The 15,786-nt window shown below is 41.5% G+C and overlaps 1 protein-coding gene across 3 annotated transcripts in view; it reads left to right on the forward strand.

Annotated features, from left to right (window-relative positions):
• FGF13 (fibroblast growth factor 13) overlaps nt 1-15,786 on the forward strand; it is a 210,348-nt gene that overhangs the window by 176,105 nt on the left and 18,457 nt on the right. The gene's annotated exons all lie outside the window — the stretch shown is intronic.

Consider the following 15,786-nt stretch of genomic DNA (forward strand, 5'->3'; position numbering starts at 1 on the left):
TTAGAGACACTACAGTAATTTTTCCATGCTGAATCCCTAAAGATTTTGAACATTTTGGCTGAGAAAAGGATAGTCTTGGCCTGCACATGGCTTGGGACTAACCGTACAACAAAAACAACCTCTTTTTGTGCCATTAACAAGGAGGTGGGTGCAATTACCCTATCTCGTCTGTGAGTCATCTGAGGAAGGTTCATTTACTAACCAATGGCAAACCTTCTACGCTTTCAGGCCTTCATTATCATTTTATTATCGCAGGAATGACAGTAAAAGAAGATAAGTGACTTTTTTCCCTCTCATTTAATACCAAGCTTTCCTTTGTGGAGCTGTTTTGTTTCCCTCTGGCACCGACAGTCTTTAAACAGCAGTTGATTCTCATATGAAACAATTGCAGTTAATGTGGATAATTGTTGTAGTGATGGCCTTTACTTTTTGATACAATTATCCAATCTGTCCTTTTTTTTCTTTTTTGTTTTCCTGAGTCATGCAGTGTTGGTAAAATTAAGTTGGCATTGGACTGAGCTCCCTGTAGACTGCTTGGTACAAATCTGAGCATCTCTACTCTTTCTCAAAAGAAATGTTGAACAACCTGGAACTGAAAGTCTTCTATGCCTCAGTCCTTGTGCCTTGGGTTGTACGTTTCCTATGCCCATATCGCTGTATCACCTGCAGCAATGCCACATATGTGATGAGGAGAAGGTTTTGGTCCTTTGACTATTCTGGCATTTTTGAAGTTCTGTTGCTAGAAAGTCCTGTGAGGTTTTATAGGATGTGTGGTTTTCAAACTCAATTCTAAGCACTTCAAACTGAAGGTATAATGGTTTCCATTTCTGTAGGACTGCAGTAAATGTGGGGGATATGCAGATATCCCAAACAGCTTTTAGGAGTGGTGAGTTTGGAAGGTTTGTGCTGACTACTTCAGAAACACATAAATGTATTTTCCTTCCACCTTCTTAAAAAAATATGCTGACAAAGCTATGGAAATTTTCATTTCTCTGTAATCTTTAAGGTTCTGAAAGCCTGATAAAATTTACTTCCTTGAAAAAGACTTCTGAAGTAATAATTTCACATCAAAACCAACCTGATGCTACAAACATTTCAATTCTTAGCATAATGGTAAGGAACATATCTGCCATACAAAACGTAGAAATAAACCCATATAGAGAGAATAAATAGATGGACAATACTAAAACCTATAATCTGGGTTATGAAGCTCTGTGTAGTGGTACACTGGAACTGGAATAAAACTACAGCTGAGAGTTTGGGGTGGAAAAAAAAATCACTGACCAATAAACTATAGATACAGAGATGTGCCAGAACTCAGGACTTTTCTCCAAGTCCCAGTTTCTCCAAATGACAAACTTTTGGCTCAGGCTCAACCTAGACTTAAGACAGTTTACTCTTATCTTTTCCTTTTTTTAGATAGAAATCGTCACAAACTAGCTTTGTGCTTTAACTTCAAAGCATGAATTTAATTTTGATTCAATTCTTATTTGTTTTATTGACTCATTTTCAACTATTCCTTGACACTTTGATATGGAGATACTAGTGTGTTGCTCACATTGGTCTGTAAGACTTAGAAGGAGTCAGTTGTGCCCATAAGGCTAGTTACATAATCTCTGAAAGACTAAATGAGAACAATGTTGTGCTACAGCTAGTTAGATGTGGAGCACTCCGCTTGAAGAGTTATGTGCACATGGCATGCTAGTTCAGTAGATATTCTTATGAGAAAGGTGGTCTTATGATCAGGCTCTATTTGTTAATTGGGATTTTAAGAGTAAAAAAATGTATTTCTGCATAGAAAACCCAATGTTTTTTTATTTACATTTACAGGGATCATTCACTCCAACATCCAGAATCCATCAACCTCATTCCAAGGCTATAATATTGCCTGCCATGTCCTACTGATGTTTTGTTTTTATGGTCATGTAATAAATGATAGAGGCTTGCAGTTAACATAGTGATGGTCAGACACAGCAGTCACTGTAGTCTGCTTCCAGTAGTATCTACTCTGGTAAGGCCCCTAATTAGAGCACTGTCCTTCGTCCCTGCTACAGAGCATGCTGCTGGTACAGGAAAGGTTGCACTGGGAGGTGCAAACAGCAGACTGGGACCAAGGGAGCATATGGATTGGCACACTGCAAATAGTCATATCCACCTCTCTGTGCATGCCATGCTTGCTCTCCTAACAAGTCACATCAACATTCATCCTTATTCTTGTCACTCTGTCACTTAGGAGGTATTTTATCAGTATATGGTTGTGTGTGACACTGTATTACAGCAAGCCCAATACACAGAGCTCTGTACCAAGGAGCAGTTCAGCTCAGAAGAGCTCGTTTCATTTCTCAATGTGATTGATACCCATCATCAGTTTGATACCCATCATCAATTTGGACACTGCGTGCCTGCTCTCAAGAATGAGTGACCTACCCCCTGTGAAGTGCTTGGTCACTCTCACCGAGCCTCCTCCCTTCTTTGCTGCACAGGTGCCACACCAGGTGATGGTGGGAGGCCGCAGCTACTCATAGAGGTGTGAGCCAGGCTGCTGGAACTCACAGCAGCTCACTGAAAATCATTGTTGCAGAGGTGAATGAGGTGGGACTCGACCAAGACCATGGCCAAACACAGTGATCAGAGGATCACAGTGAGTCCTGCTGGCCTGGCCTCCTCTCACAGTGAAGGAAACTTTTAGTGTTTTCAGCCTCCAACCTAATGAAGTAGTTATATATAGGTATACACTATGCATTGTGTGCAAGTGCTTAGAAATTGGCTTGCATCAAAATCTGATTTCTCAACAGCCCAGACATCATTAGAAGAAAAGGAGGTGCAGAAAGACCTGGCATTAAATTGGGAATGAAATACTACAGCCAGACAATCTTCTCTGTGCTAAGCCAGAACAAGCCCCAAATGACTGTGGGCCATGAACATAAGCCCACATGGGTCTTCTGGAGGGAGCACCCAAGCAAAAATAGCTGAACCAAACTCTTCCTGTTTGGTTGGGTTGTATCCTGGGGAAAGCATAAGAGCAGTAGTATGCTTTCATGACTTTTGCATATTGAATCTTGGAACGTGAATTGCTGAAACCACAATATGTAAAAGGAAGAAGTGCTAGTGCTTGGCCAAGCTATGCCCCATCATTGTCAAAGCCTATGCTAACACCATTGAGGTTGGGCTTTCACGCTGATGTTTTCGTTTTGTGCCTTTTTAAAACTATGTTTACTTGGTTTGGGGGTGTCTCACTCAAATTCAGTATAATAATTCCAGGAATATTTGATTGGCAGCAAATACTGGATATTTACATTTCAGAAGCCATTGGTCTCATTTTGTTGGTGGGGACCTGAAGGACATCTGATGGGAGGCGAAGTTCATTTCTCCCCTTAAATAAGGCTGTTTTCCTGTGAAATGCTTTGTTAGAGAAATCTCTGAGATGCTATCTGGAGAGTAAAATATTTCTGTTGTAATTAATTTTGTTATAAACAGATGATGCGTTACGATATTTTACTGTATTACAACACTGATATGTATTTTGTAGAGCCTTGGAGAATGAATGCATTTAGTTATTAGGATAGAAGGAAATTACAGAGGATGGAGAAGCTGTGTTGAGTCAGAAGTGGTGTTTTTTGTAAGCGCATGTAACAACCAGGTAAAATCTTTCATATCCGCTATTCATTTTATATTTTCTTTATTTCTTATTTCCTGTTTCTTTTTCCTGAAAGCTGGTATAACTACTGCAACATAACATCAGACTGCCAAAAAGCAATTAAGGTGTTAGGGGGAATTTGATTAAGTTTGCTTCCTTACAAAATTCCTCACGGAGTCGCACATCAAAACAAGATGACCTTGTTTCCTCAAGTGTACATGATGTGTTTGTGTGCCTGCTTGGCCGTCTGATGATATATCTCACTCTGCTCCTTATAACTTTAAAATCCATTAGCCAACTCTGACAAAATACAGCAGACTGGATGCAGTTTTCAGAGATGTTGCATTCCTGCAAGTATTATGAAAAAGGGCAGCTGGGGAAGAAAGAGAGAGCTGACCTTAACACGGCCCTAATGAAAGAAAGGCTCAACTCTCATACAAGTCAAGGGAAGCCACTGGGGAAGCAAGAATGCCCTTGGGTTGGGAAATCTCTCTTAATGCATAGGCATTATTAGATGTGAGGAGTGGAACTGCTCAGCCCAGCCCTGGAATACAGGCTTTATTCAAGCGGCTGCTTGTGAAGCTGTCAGTTTTTGAGTCCCTGCCATAGACTATTCACCCTGGAGTTATCAGTGCTTTTGGTTATCTTTGGTACATGTGTGCTCGTGAGACTGTGACCAGAAGTGGTGTCTGTAGTGCAGCCATGGTGTTACAGGTCCCATAAGGAAAAGAGAAAGAGTCAAGGAAGTCCCACTGAAATACTGAGTTTGTCCAGAGACGAAGAGTGCAGTAAATCTGTGTTCTTGGCTATGCTACCTGCTGTTCAGCAGTATTTAATAAGCAATCTGCATCCAAGTAGTTGATATATTCAGAAGTTATTCACTCATTTGGCTGCATGTCATGCCAGAGCTCTACTTATCTGTACTGTTGCTTGTAATGAGTAAGAAAATCAGGGTTAGGCAATGCCTATAATCAAAAATTGTAGGAATATTTTACTAGTATTCACCATTACTGTGAAGGATGGACACTAGTTACAAGTAAAGGTTTGCTGCAAGACACGCAAGGATTTTCATCACAAAATAATGCCTCTGTCGATCTGTGTGCTTTACCTTTGTAGCTGTTGCTCTGGTCCTACAAGCAGAGAGCCAATAGGACAGCACTGACCCTCTGCATTTCTGTTTCCAGGACTGGAAACCAGGGAAGTGTGTATTTATATGTGGATGTGTTTGCATTTTAAAATTCTTAGCTCTTCCTTTAAACCTAGCAGATCAGTCTGTATTTCTTTGCAAAGGAAAGACATTCTCATTAATTTCCACTCCCCACATGTAGCTGATTGTATTATACTGAAAATCTCATCTGACGAATCCTTTCATAATGTAATAAGTTGCAGAAAAGCAAAAGGGACCTTTTACTCCATGTAGATTTGGTCTTTCAGGGGGTCTGGCTGATACCATTGGTCTGTTGGTTGCAGCAAGGGCTTCTTTGCTGACCTAGGTGCAGTAATGTGATTCTTCACAGTGCACAAACACAATTTGTTTAGCACAGACTCTAAGCTGGGGCTATCCTACATTGGGCATGGACAATTCTCTGCACAGCTTTTGGCTGAGTTAGAGACTAAAAAAAAATCCATCTGCTATTGGTTGCTGTCACTGACCAGACACCAGACAGCAACACAATAATGCGTGTCCGTGGTGGTGCTCTTCCCTGGAGTGATAAGACAGTTCTAATTCAAGGCAGGGCGGTGTTTATTAACAGAAATAATTACTGATGAAAAAGAAAGATTAGCTGAGAGAGAATTCCAACCTGCATAGCCTCATCTTATCATTTAGTCTTCTTTTCCTTCATTTTTTCTGCTCCTAGAGTAAAAAGTTTAATGTAAGCCCTACATTTTTGCATGCATGCATATTCAGGTTTGTAAATGAAAGGAGAGTGACAGTTTTGCATTTAGTAACTTCACACCCACACACCTCTCTTCTTTCTGATGCTGACACTTCAGCCTTTGAAACAGCTCCCAGGAGCAGTCCTTGGATGCAGACAAGTGAGATCTAAAGAGGGAACCTAGATCTGCTCCTGCTTGCACATGGCACCTGGAAAAGGGCTTTGAAGAAGGGCTCTTTTCTGGATGAGTAGCACAGAAATTGTTTCTCATTAACTTGGGAGAAAGCCTACAGCCAGTTTAGAGAAGAAACTGTGTGAAGTTTTCCAGGGCTTGTTAAGACTGGGGGAAGGAGCTAAAATACCATAGCAGCAACCCTGGGGGTGCGCTGGATCTCCTCCCGCTGGCTTTGGTGGGACTCCAGGAGGGCTCTGCAGATGGCTGGGCTCCCGCTGCCTTTTGTCTAGCAGCTTCTCCAGGAGCCAGGCAGATCCCTGCTGTGTGCTGTGGATGTCCCTACATCCTGCCCCACTCCTCTCCTTTCGCAGAGGGGAGCAAAGCAGGAGTTCCCACCCCCAGGCTGGTTTCTTTGCCATGCTGGTACCAAGGAAGGTACTTAATTTGTTCTAGTCTACTTTTATCCGTCTTTTATTACATTGATTTCTTACCTTTTTCTTCTTGTTATTTTTTTTGTTATTTTTTTTTCCCCCAACAGGGAAGGTGGATTTCCTTCCTATTGCCCCCTCCCTCCTGTTCTAGGAGGCTCCATTCTAATCTCAAAGTGTGCCAGAGCCCATGACGAGGGTCTGTATATAAAGACAACAGAATACACTTCACATATTGGAAGAAAAGGAGTGGTTTTCAACCCTTGTTCTCCTCTCACTTGCTTCAGAGGACACCCTGGCACGGAAGAGTTTTTCCAAACACTCTACACAAAATATTACAAAAGAAAACCGCTTTCAGTGTGGACTCAGGGTGGCAACTATGTATTCACAGATACTCAGCTGAAATCTGTATATTTGGGGTAATTTAAAATTACCTTAGCTAGAAATTCTGTGCTGTGTAAGCCCTAATGATCCTCAGCCATTCTCAGCAGAGCACACCGTTTCCAGAGCTCTGTTTAAATCAGCATCAGTGCATGTTTGCCCTCTGGGAAATGACAGTCCTCTCCTCCCAGGCAAAAGGATGTGCTCAGATTGCCTTTACAAAGCTTTTGGATGAACTGCCTAGCAATGTGATCATGAAAAGGAAACGGTATCATTATTCAAAAGCCAGCTTGTTAGAGAAAATATTGGAAAATGGGCAAAATTGTGCTACTTGCTAGCAAAGGTGTATCAGCTTTAAAAGTCAGAAGTCTGGCAGGGCACTGTGCATCATTAGGTTTTGTATTTTCTTTAAGGGGCCAAAAAATGAGCCATGGAAAAATCCACAGATAAAAGTGAGGCTGGAAACAGAGCAGAGAATTGCCAAAAGGGAAAGGCAGGCAGTGGGAGAGGGGGGAGAGAGGAGGAATAGACATAGCAGACAGTATAGGGAAAGAAAGCAAGCAGAATAATATAAAATACAACATAGGACAAGTATATTAAAGATCATGCAGCTATCCATCACCTCTGAGATTGGATTATTCTTAACCAACTATCACTGGGCAAAGAGGGCTTTTCTTCACGTAATGTATTAAACAGGAAAAGTGTCGGGGGAATTAATGAGTGGTGGGGAAAGTTTGTGTCCTGGAAGTCTGATGCAGAGAGTCTGCATGGGCATGCCAGGTGAACGCAGACATCAGTAATGAGAACTAAATAGGACCAGGTTTCCTGTCTGCTTTCTTCAGGGGTTTCAGATGTTCAGTAATTTTCCCCTGAGGAAATATATTTTCTCCAGAATATGCAGATTCTTCTTCTGTGTGTGTGTGTATGATTCTCCCCAGGGTTGGCACTTTTGTTCAAGAAATCCAAAGCAATTTTTTATCTCAAACTGCAGCAACAAGACTGTCGCACAGTTTTCTCCCATCTAAGTTATCTGCAAATCTCCTATCTGATTTTTTTGTGATTAATTTAGTTGTTTACTTGAAAATGAGTTGTTCACTGTGAAAGAGAGAGCTCTTCATTTCAATATAAAACCGCTATGATTTGAGTTCAGTGGCAGAATTACCCAAAAGAGACGTTTGCACAGTTCTTTGCAGCTCAGTGTGAGAGCCAAAGAGGATCTGTTTGAACTCCCAGTGAGGTTTTGTTGCCCATTTTGCTCCACTCTCACAGCAGACAGGCTGAGGGCACTGCACTGGACTGCAGCGCCTCTATGCAGTGGGAAAACTGGGAATGCCAGACCACATCCCTGCAAAACTGCTTATTAATTTGCAGAACCCCGCTGACTTTTTTTTTCCCTACCAAGTTAAACAGAAGTGTCTGCTAAAGTTTCCAGTTTGACTGTTAGATGCAAAGGGAGATATTTTGAAGGTGGCTTTATGTAGGGAAATTGACAATTCAGCTTCTCCACTTGATGACGACTTGGATGTACTTGTTGAAAGTTTCCAGACTTTTTTGCATGGAGCTTAACACCAAGGAGAAGAGTACCAGCAGCAGTGGAAAACATTTAAGATTGTCAAAGTGTGTGAAATACAAGCATAGAAGGTTAGCACGGAGGCTGTTTCCTCCAACCGACATTAGTGACGTGATCAAGCTTTCCCTTCAGTACCATCAAACTTGATGGTAAAGTTCTATTTATAAGTGTTTTACAAAGAGTTAGTCTGTGGTAGCAGAGGATTTGGACTTTTTCAGTAATTTTTGTCTCAAATTTTATAGTTTCAGATGACTTAAGTTTTAAAATCTGCAGAAAAATTGCTGTTATTTCTTGCCAAGTGGGAGGGGCAACAAGAAGAGGATTGTACAGACAGCTTGCAATGTTGGGCAGCCAAGAGCTGGTTCTCTGCAGCTAAATCTTTCAGGGAGGGCAAGTCCTGTGTCTTCAAGCCTTCGCACTGCCTGCAGCCTGGTTTCCAGAGCTCTGTACACCCAGTCTGTCTGGTCCCACCATGGGGAAGAGGTGATGTGAGTAAGCAAAAAAAGCAAATCCAGTCCAGGGCTTGTCTCTATGGGAGCAGTTGGACATGTAGGTTGTCTCCTGCAAGTCCCAGTGACCTCCACACATTGCTGCACTTTGGGTGCCAGCAAGACTAACCCTTTTGTGGGTCTGTGTCCTTGCCAGTGTGAGTGACATCCCTCCAATGGGTTGAGTCCTTGGCACGACCACATGAACGATGATCCAGCAGCTTGTAGAAGCTGCTTTCAGAGACCAGAGTGCTTTTGTCTAACCTCTGCTCTGACCTATTGAGCTGCAGGAGTCTAGCCCTTAAATCAAGGAAGACAAAGATGTAGTTTGAGATTCAATGCACATTTTAAAGTACATCTTGTTCTTTGTTTTTGTGGGACTTTAAAGTTTTCATCTCTCTACTGGAACGACTTTTCTCTATCAAGTGATGAATTTTCCTGGATCTGTGCTTTCTGTACCCAGAGTTGGATTTTCTGAGTCACTGTTGCTCAGGATGTGAGGTGCAAACTCTCTCCTTATCTCCCTTTCAGGAAATGGTGTGGAACCTGCAACACCTTATCGGAGATTTAATTTTATGAAAGCAGATGTTGCTTTTGTGCCTTCTCAGAAGTGAGGTCTGAGTGACCAGGTGAAGCAAAAATATTGAGTTTGCATTTCTCAGCTGGATATGAGTGCTCAGAGAAATCCAGCCTTTACTATAACGCAACATTCGGTGGATATTTTGGTGGGATTCAATCAGCTCAGCACTATCTAGAGAAGATGGTAATTTAATAATGATGATTTGCTCATTTAGATGAGGGAACATATTCTTTTCTCTGTAAATTATCTCACTCTTATTTGTTGCTGTTTGTAATCTGCTGCTTCTTAGGCTCACTGATGCTGTAGTAACGATTACTCTGGAGCTGGATTCCCATTCCCACATGAACTTTCAGCTGAGTTTTTTTGTTTCTTAGAACCATTCCCAAGAAAGAACAAATTACACTGCAGGGAACTGTGTAAGGGGTTTGGTGGTGGTTGAACAAAAACGAGGAGCATCTTTGTGGCCCTACTGTTCCTGGAGTGCTGTTGTTGAATCAGGTCCATCCAATGTCTTGCTTGCTATGAGAACTGATTATAGAATCATAGAATCATTGAGGTTGTAAAAGACCACTAAGATCATCTAGTCCAACCATTATGACTTTCTGCGTTGCCTCCCACTTGTAGCTTGCCCCTGTTAAGTAGCCTTGTGCACCTGTTCAAGGCAGACAAAATGAAAAACAGATCGGGGGAGATCTTAGCCCATGATCAGACAACCTCAGGGTCTCCAGGTCTGCATGACACCATGCTCACGCAGAGTATCATAGGAAGGGAGCCATGAGCAGAGTCTACCAACGTTTTGCTGTAGGAAGAACTGTGATTTTTCTGTTTGTTTCCACTGCAGGGTAAAACCACTGCTGGTTTTAGGCACCCTATTTACAGGGTAAAGGAAACAGTACTTGAAGTCCACTTCATTTAAATGTTGCTTGCTGGTGGTGGGAGCAGTAGGAGGGGAGGGTTGATGAGGGCCATCCCCCCTCACTTTCACAGGAACGAGTTTGAAATGCTGATGGCTGATTCATTGTGCTTGTGTCAGAAAGCCACCTGGACAAGCAGTGCTTGTCCTCCAATCTCATCTCATCCGTTGCACAAAATAAATTACTGTCAGTCCACAGTACGTCTGCACTTGGTGCATTCAGACCTCTGAATATTGATAACACGCAGCCAATCTCACAGCGTAATAAATGAACAGTTAATGTGAGGTCACAACAAAAATGCCTTACCAAATCTCTGTTCTGACCAAATGATGTTATTCTTAAATACCCAGAGAGTACATTAAGCACTCTTGCTGTGCCTGGGAGAACCGAACGATTTACACAAGGACAGCAGGGAAAAGCAGGTTTTCAGCCCCGTTTTGCAGCATGAGATTGAGATGGGCACAGGATTTGAAGACCAGGGCTGTGCGTGTTTGGTGTGCAGCTGGGACACAGCAGGGCTTCCTGGAGGCACTGGGTCCTCCCTTGTTCTGCTTTTGCAGTGTAACCCTGGAGATGGTGTGGTCCACATAGCACAAAGCCATTCTTTATTAAAAACAACATATGCTTATCGGGCATTTCATTTTCTGTCTCACTGCTTCTGAATGTGTTGTTGTGGTTACAGTAACCACTCATGCACTTTTCTGTACCATTAGCTGGTAAAAGCATTTTCTTTTTATGTCGAGAAGTGATAAGGGCTAAGTCACAGCCTCCTCGAAAGTGTTTTTCTGTGGGAAGCAGCTGCCTGCATATCAAACAATACACTCACCCTCCCAGGTTGGCCTCTTTGTAATTCTGGGAATCTGTCCTTTTTTTCCCTGATGACTATCACAAGTGTCTCCATTTCTGTACATGGAGTTTCTGACACATCTTGCAACCTCCTGGTGATGAGAATGGGACTGAGAGGAGTCATGTCCAGGTCAGAGCTCACCTGGTAAACTGCTGTAGGAGTTAAAATTGTGCTTTTTCTTACCAGGACTGATAAAAAAAAAAGTTAATCAAGCCCTGGAAATCTTCCCTACAATTGAGTTACAGTAGTTACTGCAAATTTCCCACTTCACTATAAAAAGAACCACTCCGATCTTAATTGGGAAATGTGCTGTAAGTGCATAAGGGGCAACATTTCAGAGTTGCTGGGATCTGAATAGCATCAGTAGAAATCATTAGATAAAACAGATGTTTTCCTTCTGACAGTCAATCCAAAGGTAGTGGTTAGATCCTTTAATGGAACTTAATGAGACACTCTAGCAGTCCATTTCCTACTGCTCCTGGCTTTTACTTACAGCATCCTCCCATCAGTGTGCAGAATCTTGCAGCAGAGCAGCAGAGGTCACAAAGGCTGTCTGGATATAGCAGCAGTCTGAGCCCAGTGTCTGCACGCAGCAGCATCCCAACTGAGTTTAAAGGGTCTCCTCCTTCCGAGACAGCTGCAATTTCATGTTAAGTATAAAGGCAGTGAAAGAAAAGGAAAAACAATTTTGCAGGTTATTCTCAAAGACTCCAGTTTTTGAGCTCATCATAGGTTCGGTGTCATGGGAAACACTGCTACTTTGCTCTCCAGGTCATAAAAACAATGGGCTTTCTCACCCTATAAAAGGCCAAGCAGGGAAGCAGATGGAATCAAGAAGTATTACAGCTCACTGTTAGTCAGGAAGGAGCAGCAGAGTCTAATCAGATTTCATTTAAAAGTGTAGCATCCCTCCTAAGGTCTTGCTGCTGGTGGTCTTATTTTCTAATTCTTAATAATCACTGCTATTATAAATTCAAATGGATGACAGCTCAGAAAGATATTCTGTAACCAGCATCAAGAATCCACTGTACAAGGTGCTATATACCAGTATCTATGAACTAGGGTTGCTCCTCCACAAGAGTAATAGGGCTTGGGATAGAAATCCTGAGAGAGAGAGAGAGATTGCTGAGTTCAGAAGAAAAACTGTAAGTTTTGATTTCTAAAATTCCTTAGGGACAAAAAATCAAAACCAGGTATGGTGGCTTAAAAATGTTTCAGCATTGCAATTTCAGTTTTTGTGTTGTGTAATAGCCTAAATGGAGCACAGGGTAGGATTTTGGCTTTGTTTGTGTATGGGAATTGTTGGGTCACAGCCTGAACCACTGATTGATCACCTGAGTCAAGAACTGGGTCAGTCCTGGAAGCATGGGTGAAGGCAATTCACCTGTGTGACCAGAAGGGATGGGGGCTGGATGCACCCATCCTAGACCCCTTTTAAGGGCTGACTGCCACTTGGGAATGATCTCTTTTTAGAGATCCCTCCTTTTTGGAGTTTTCCACCTTAAGCCTAAGTCCTTGGATACAGGTGAGCATTTCCTCCTTGTTTGTTTCTTTTTTGATACAATAATCTTTCCAGCTATGACACCTGAGAAGTGCCATCCTAACCATGCTTCTCTTCCAATTGTACAGTTTGCCTATTTATCTTTTGGCTGAAGCTAAAATGTGAATCAAATAGAACTTGGATAATGCTTGCCAGTGCTTTTACATGGGATATATGTTCAGGAATTTGGACAAATTATGTTTCCCAAAATCTATATTGGATCTCATATTTTTAATAACAGCAACTATCTGGTTGTCCTCAGTAGCTAGATTGGACTTCTTGAGGAAATAATAACCTTGTGCTTTTGCTCATAACGAGTGCTATAGATAAAGGTGTGCCATTACGTAAATTTTATGTGACTGAAAGATAATAACTTGCTCTAAAAAGAGTAGTTCACAAATTAGCAGCCAGCAGAAGCCAATATGAAAAACTGTGAAGTTATAAGAATGAGACATTGTCTTTCACACTGGAGTGCTTTACTTTATAAATTTAATGAAGATAATGTAGCTTATTTTAAAAGGAGTTAATTAAATTTCTGGGATAGATAGAAATGAGTGTTTTGTACAAAAGCTTTATTGACTCCTTGTTCATCTTGTTAGTGATGATGGTTAAGAAATATGAATCTTTGAAATCTGTATAGGAAGTTGTCCTAGGCATTTCATGTTTATAGAACGTGAACCATTTTGCTATGAGTGCAAATGTTTAAAAGTTCAGAGTGAGTAAAAATATCTCTTTATTTTTTTCAACTTCCTTATTTCTTTCAGAAGGATTCCCTTGAAAGTGAATGTAAGCTCTTGCTTTCGATAACCATAGAGTTTTTGTAGCTTTCCCTCTTACTATAATTTGAAACAAGGTGATATTTAACTGTTTGTAGCCGGTTTTGTGGAAGTGGTCACCAGAAAACCTGGAAATGATGAGGTTGCTCTCACCTGTAGCTCCTGTTGGAAGTCAATAATAAAGGAATTCAAACCAGAAATAGGGGTTCTTCAGCTTTGAAAGACGAAATTTGGAAAGAGTGGTATCTTGTCCCCAGCATTTCTTTCTGATAGTGAAGAAGAGAGGAAAAAGCATTTTTTTTTTGCTTATATTTATATTATACTTAAAAAAAAAAAAAAAATAGGTCATGCCATTTAGTGTAAAATATGAAAAAAAAAAAAAAAAAAAGTGTTTCTAATTTGTGTTTTTCCTGTGGGTTTTATCACTCAACACCCACATTACCTAATTATATACAACTCAAATCAAAACTTAAGAATAGCTTGCTTATTAAGTTCTGTCACTGCTGCTAGAAAACATGTCACTGCTGCACCCGTTTTGTTTCTGGCTTGCCTTGTCAGCTCTGCTGCCACCTTAATGCCCTGTGTGCCCTCACTTACCTGGTGTTTTTCCAGGCCAGTGGGAACAAGGGCAGCTCAACAGTGGGGGGAGGCAGCTCTTGGGCTGGGATCTCTTGTAATCAGCTTTGCAGAACGTTTAGCAACATGAAGTGGGGAGGACTAAAAGCGCGTGTTACTGAGATTGGTATCTGTGCAAGTTTCCCAAAAGCTCTGATCTTCTTGCTTTTGAGGGATTCCTTTTCAAAGGCGTTTTTATTTTTTTTTTTTAACTGATGCTACCTTTAATCTTTTTTTCCTTGTTCTTGTGCATAGTCTTTCATAGTTGTCACAGAGGAATATTGGAATGGGAAACTTTTATCACTTCCAATATTGGATTTTGCTTCATGATGTTATTGCTGTATCTGCAACAACCCAATTTCCTCCTCCTCTGTATATACCTTTAGAGCTGAGTTATTGCTGAGGTAAATTTTCTCTCTTGTCACTCCATCATTTGACACAAGGTGATTAATAACAGAGGTTTTTGTTTTTTTTTTTTTTTAGAAGCTGTCCATTCAGGTAATGGACAAAAGTTTTTTCTGTGCGCAGTGCAGTGCAGCTTTGTGTGCTGCTCTTCACTCCTTGTCAATTGTGATGAGCCTCAGATAACATTCCCCAACTTTGGATATATTCCCCAAAATGGAAGAGACTGAAATGAAGCAGCAAAGAAGCTGTTCATTAAAGCTGAGCAAATACAAGGCGGGGAGAAAAGGGGGAAGAATGCGAATATTCACTTGATTTAAAAAATAAATTAGCTTTAGCTGTGTTTTCATCCCCTTTGGCATTTATTTTCCAGAACTCTGCATCCCATCAGATTCTACCAGTGTAAATGTTCTCAGAAAGCTCATTTTTAGCTAGTGCACTGAATTACTTACATGACCCCCAGGGATCAGTTCCTTGTAATTACACAAATAAAGCACTTGACTTACTGTAGCTCTGTACCTTAACTGGTGCAGCATGCAGTTGCTGATGCGCATTAACCATGTTTTGCTGATATATAATGATCAACAACAGACCTTCCCACAAGATTCCCCACCAACACCACTGTGGACTCTTCTTGGCCATGGACAGAGTGTCCCAGTGCACAGTACCTAATTAATTCTTAGAGCTGTGGTAGCGCCTAGCTGTTGATGTAGTTCTGCTTTCTTTTGTCAGCCAGGTACCCATGCCAACAGCTTGCCAATCAGTGGTTAGTGCAGTGCTGCCAGCTTCAGGTGGAACAGGCTTTATTAACTAAAAATATCCCCCAAAGTTCCCTGCTTTTTCAGCACCTGCAGTTGCACAACGCAGGCAAAGGTGACTGCGGTGTTGTTACAGAAACACACGCTCCAGAAAGCAATAATTCAAACAGAGTCTCTTTGCCTGGGTGAGTCTAGCAGCTCAGGGAGATGTGGCCATCCCTCTCAAGTGAAAGGAAGACTGGATGCTCTTCCCCAAGTCGTAGCTAAATATTTTGTGCAGCTTCCCAAGGGGAGCTTGGGAAGGGTTATTGAAAAGGCAAAAGACAGATGGAGCAATGTTGAAGGGTATAGTAATGAAAGAACAAGAATTGTGTACAAGTCTAAAAACTGGTAAGCCAGACTTGTCTTTATCTCAGTGTGCAGGAGAGCTTGGTACCAACAGGAAGACAGCAGAAGTCTGTACTAAATACAGCGGTGTGCAAGAGTCATTCTTGGGTTTTAATCCACGCTGGCAGATAGATTTCCCCATTGGCCTTGGGCAAAATGTGTAAGAACTTGCTTTCCATTTCTTCCTTCTTGAAATGGTTTATGAAAAATACCATCCGAGCACTGGGATGTGCTGCAGACAAGTCCCAGTTCCAACATCATAGTAGGAAGTAGGGAACTTAACCATGAGAATCACCTTCCTAAGTCACCTAGTATTTACAGCTTTTGGAACGAGTCCAGAGGAGGGCACTAAAGTGATGAGAAGGCTAGAGCACCTCTCTTATGAAGAAAGGTTGAGGGAACTGAGATTGT

The sequence above is a fragment of the Tympanuchus pallidicinctus genome, unplaced genomic scaffold (genome assembly GCF_026119805.1).
Source record: "Tympanuchus pallidicinctus isolate F22 unplaced genomic scaffold, pur_lepc_1.0 scaffold13, whole genome shotgun sequence".
NCBI lineage: Eukaryota > Metazoa > Chordata > Aves > Galliformes > Phasianidae > Tympanuchus > Tympanuchus pallidicinctus.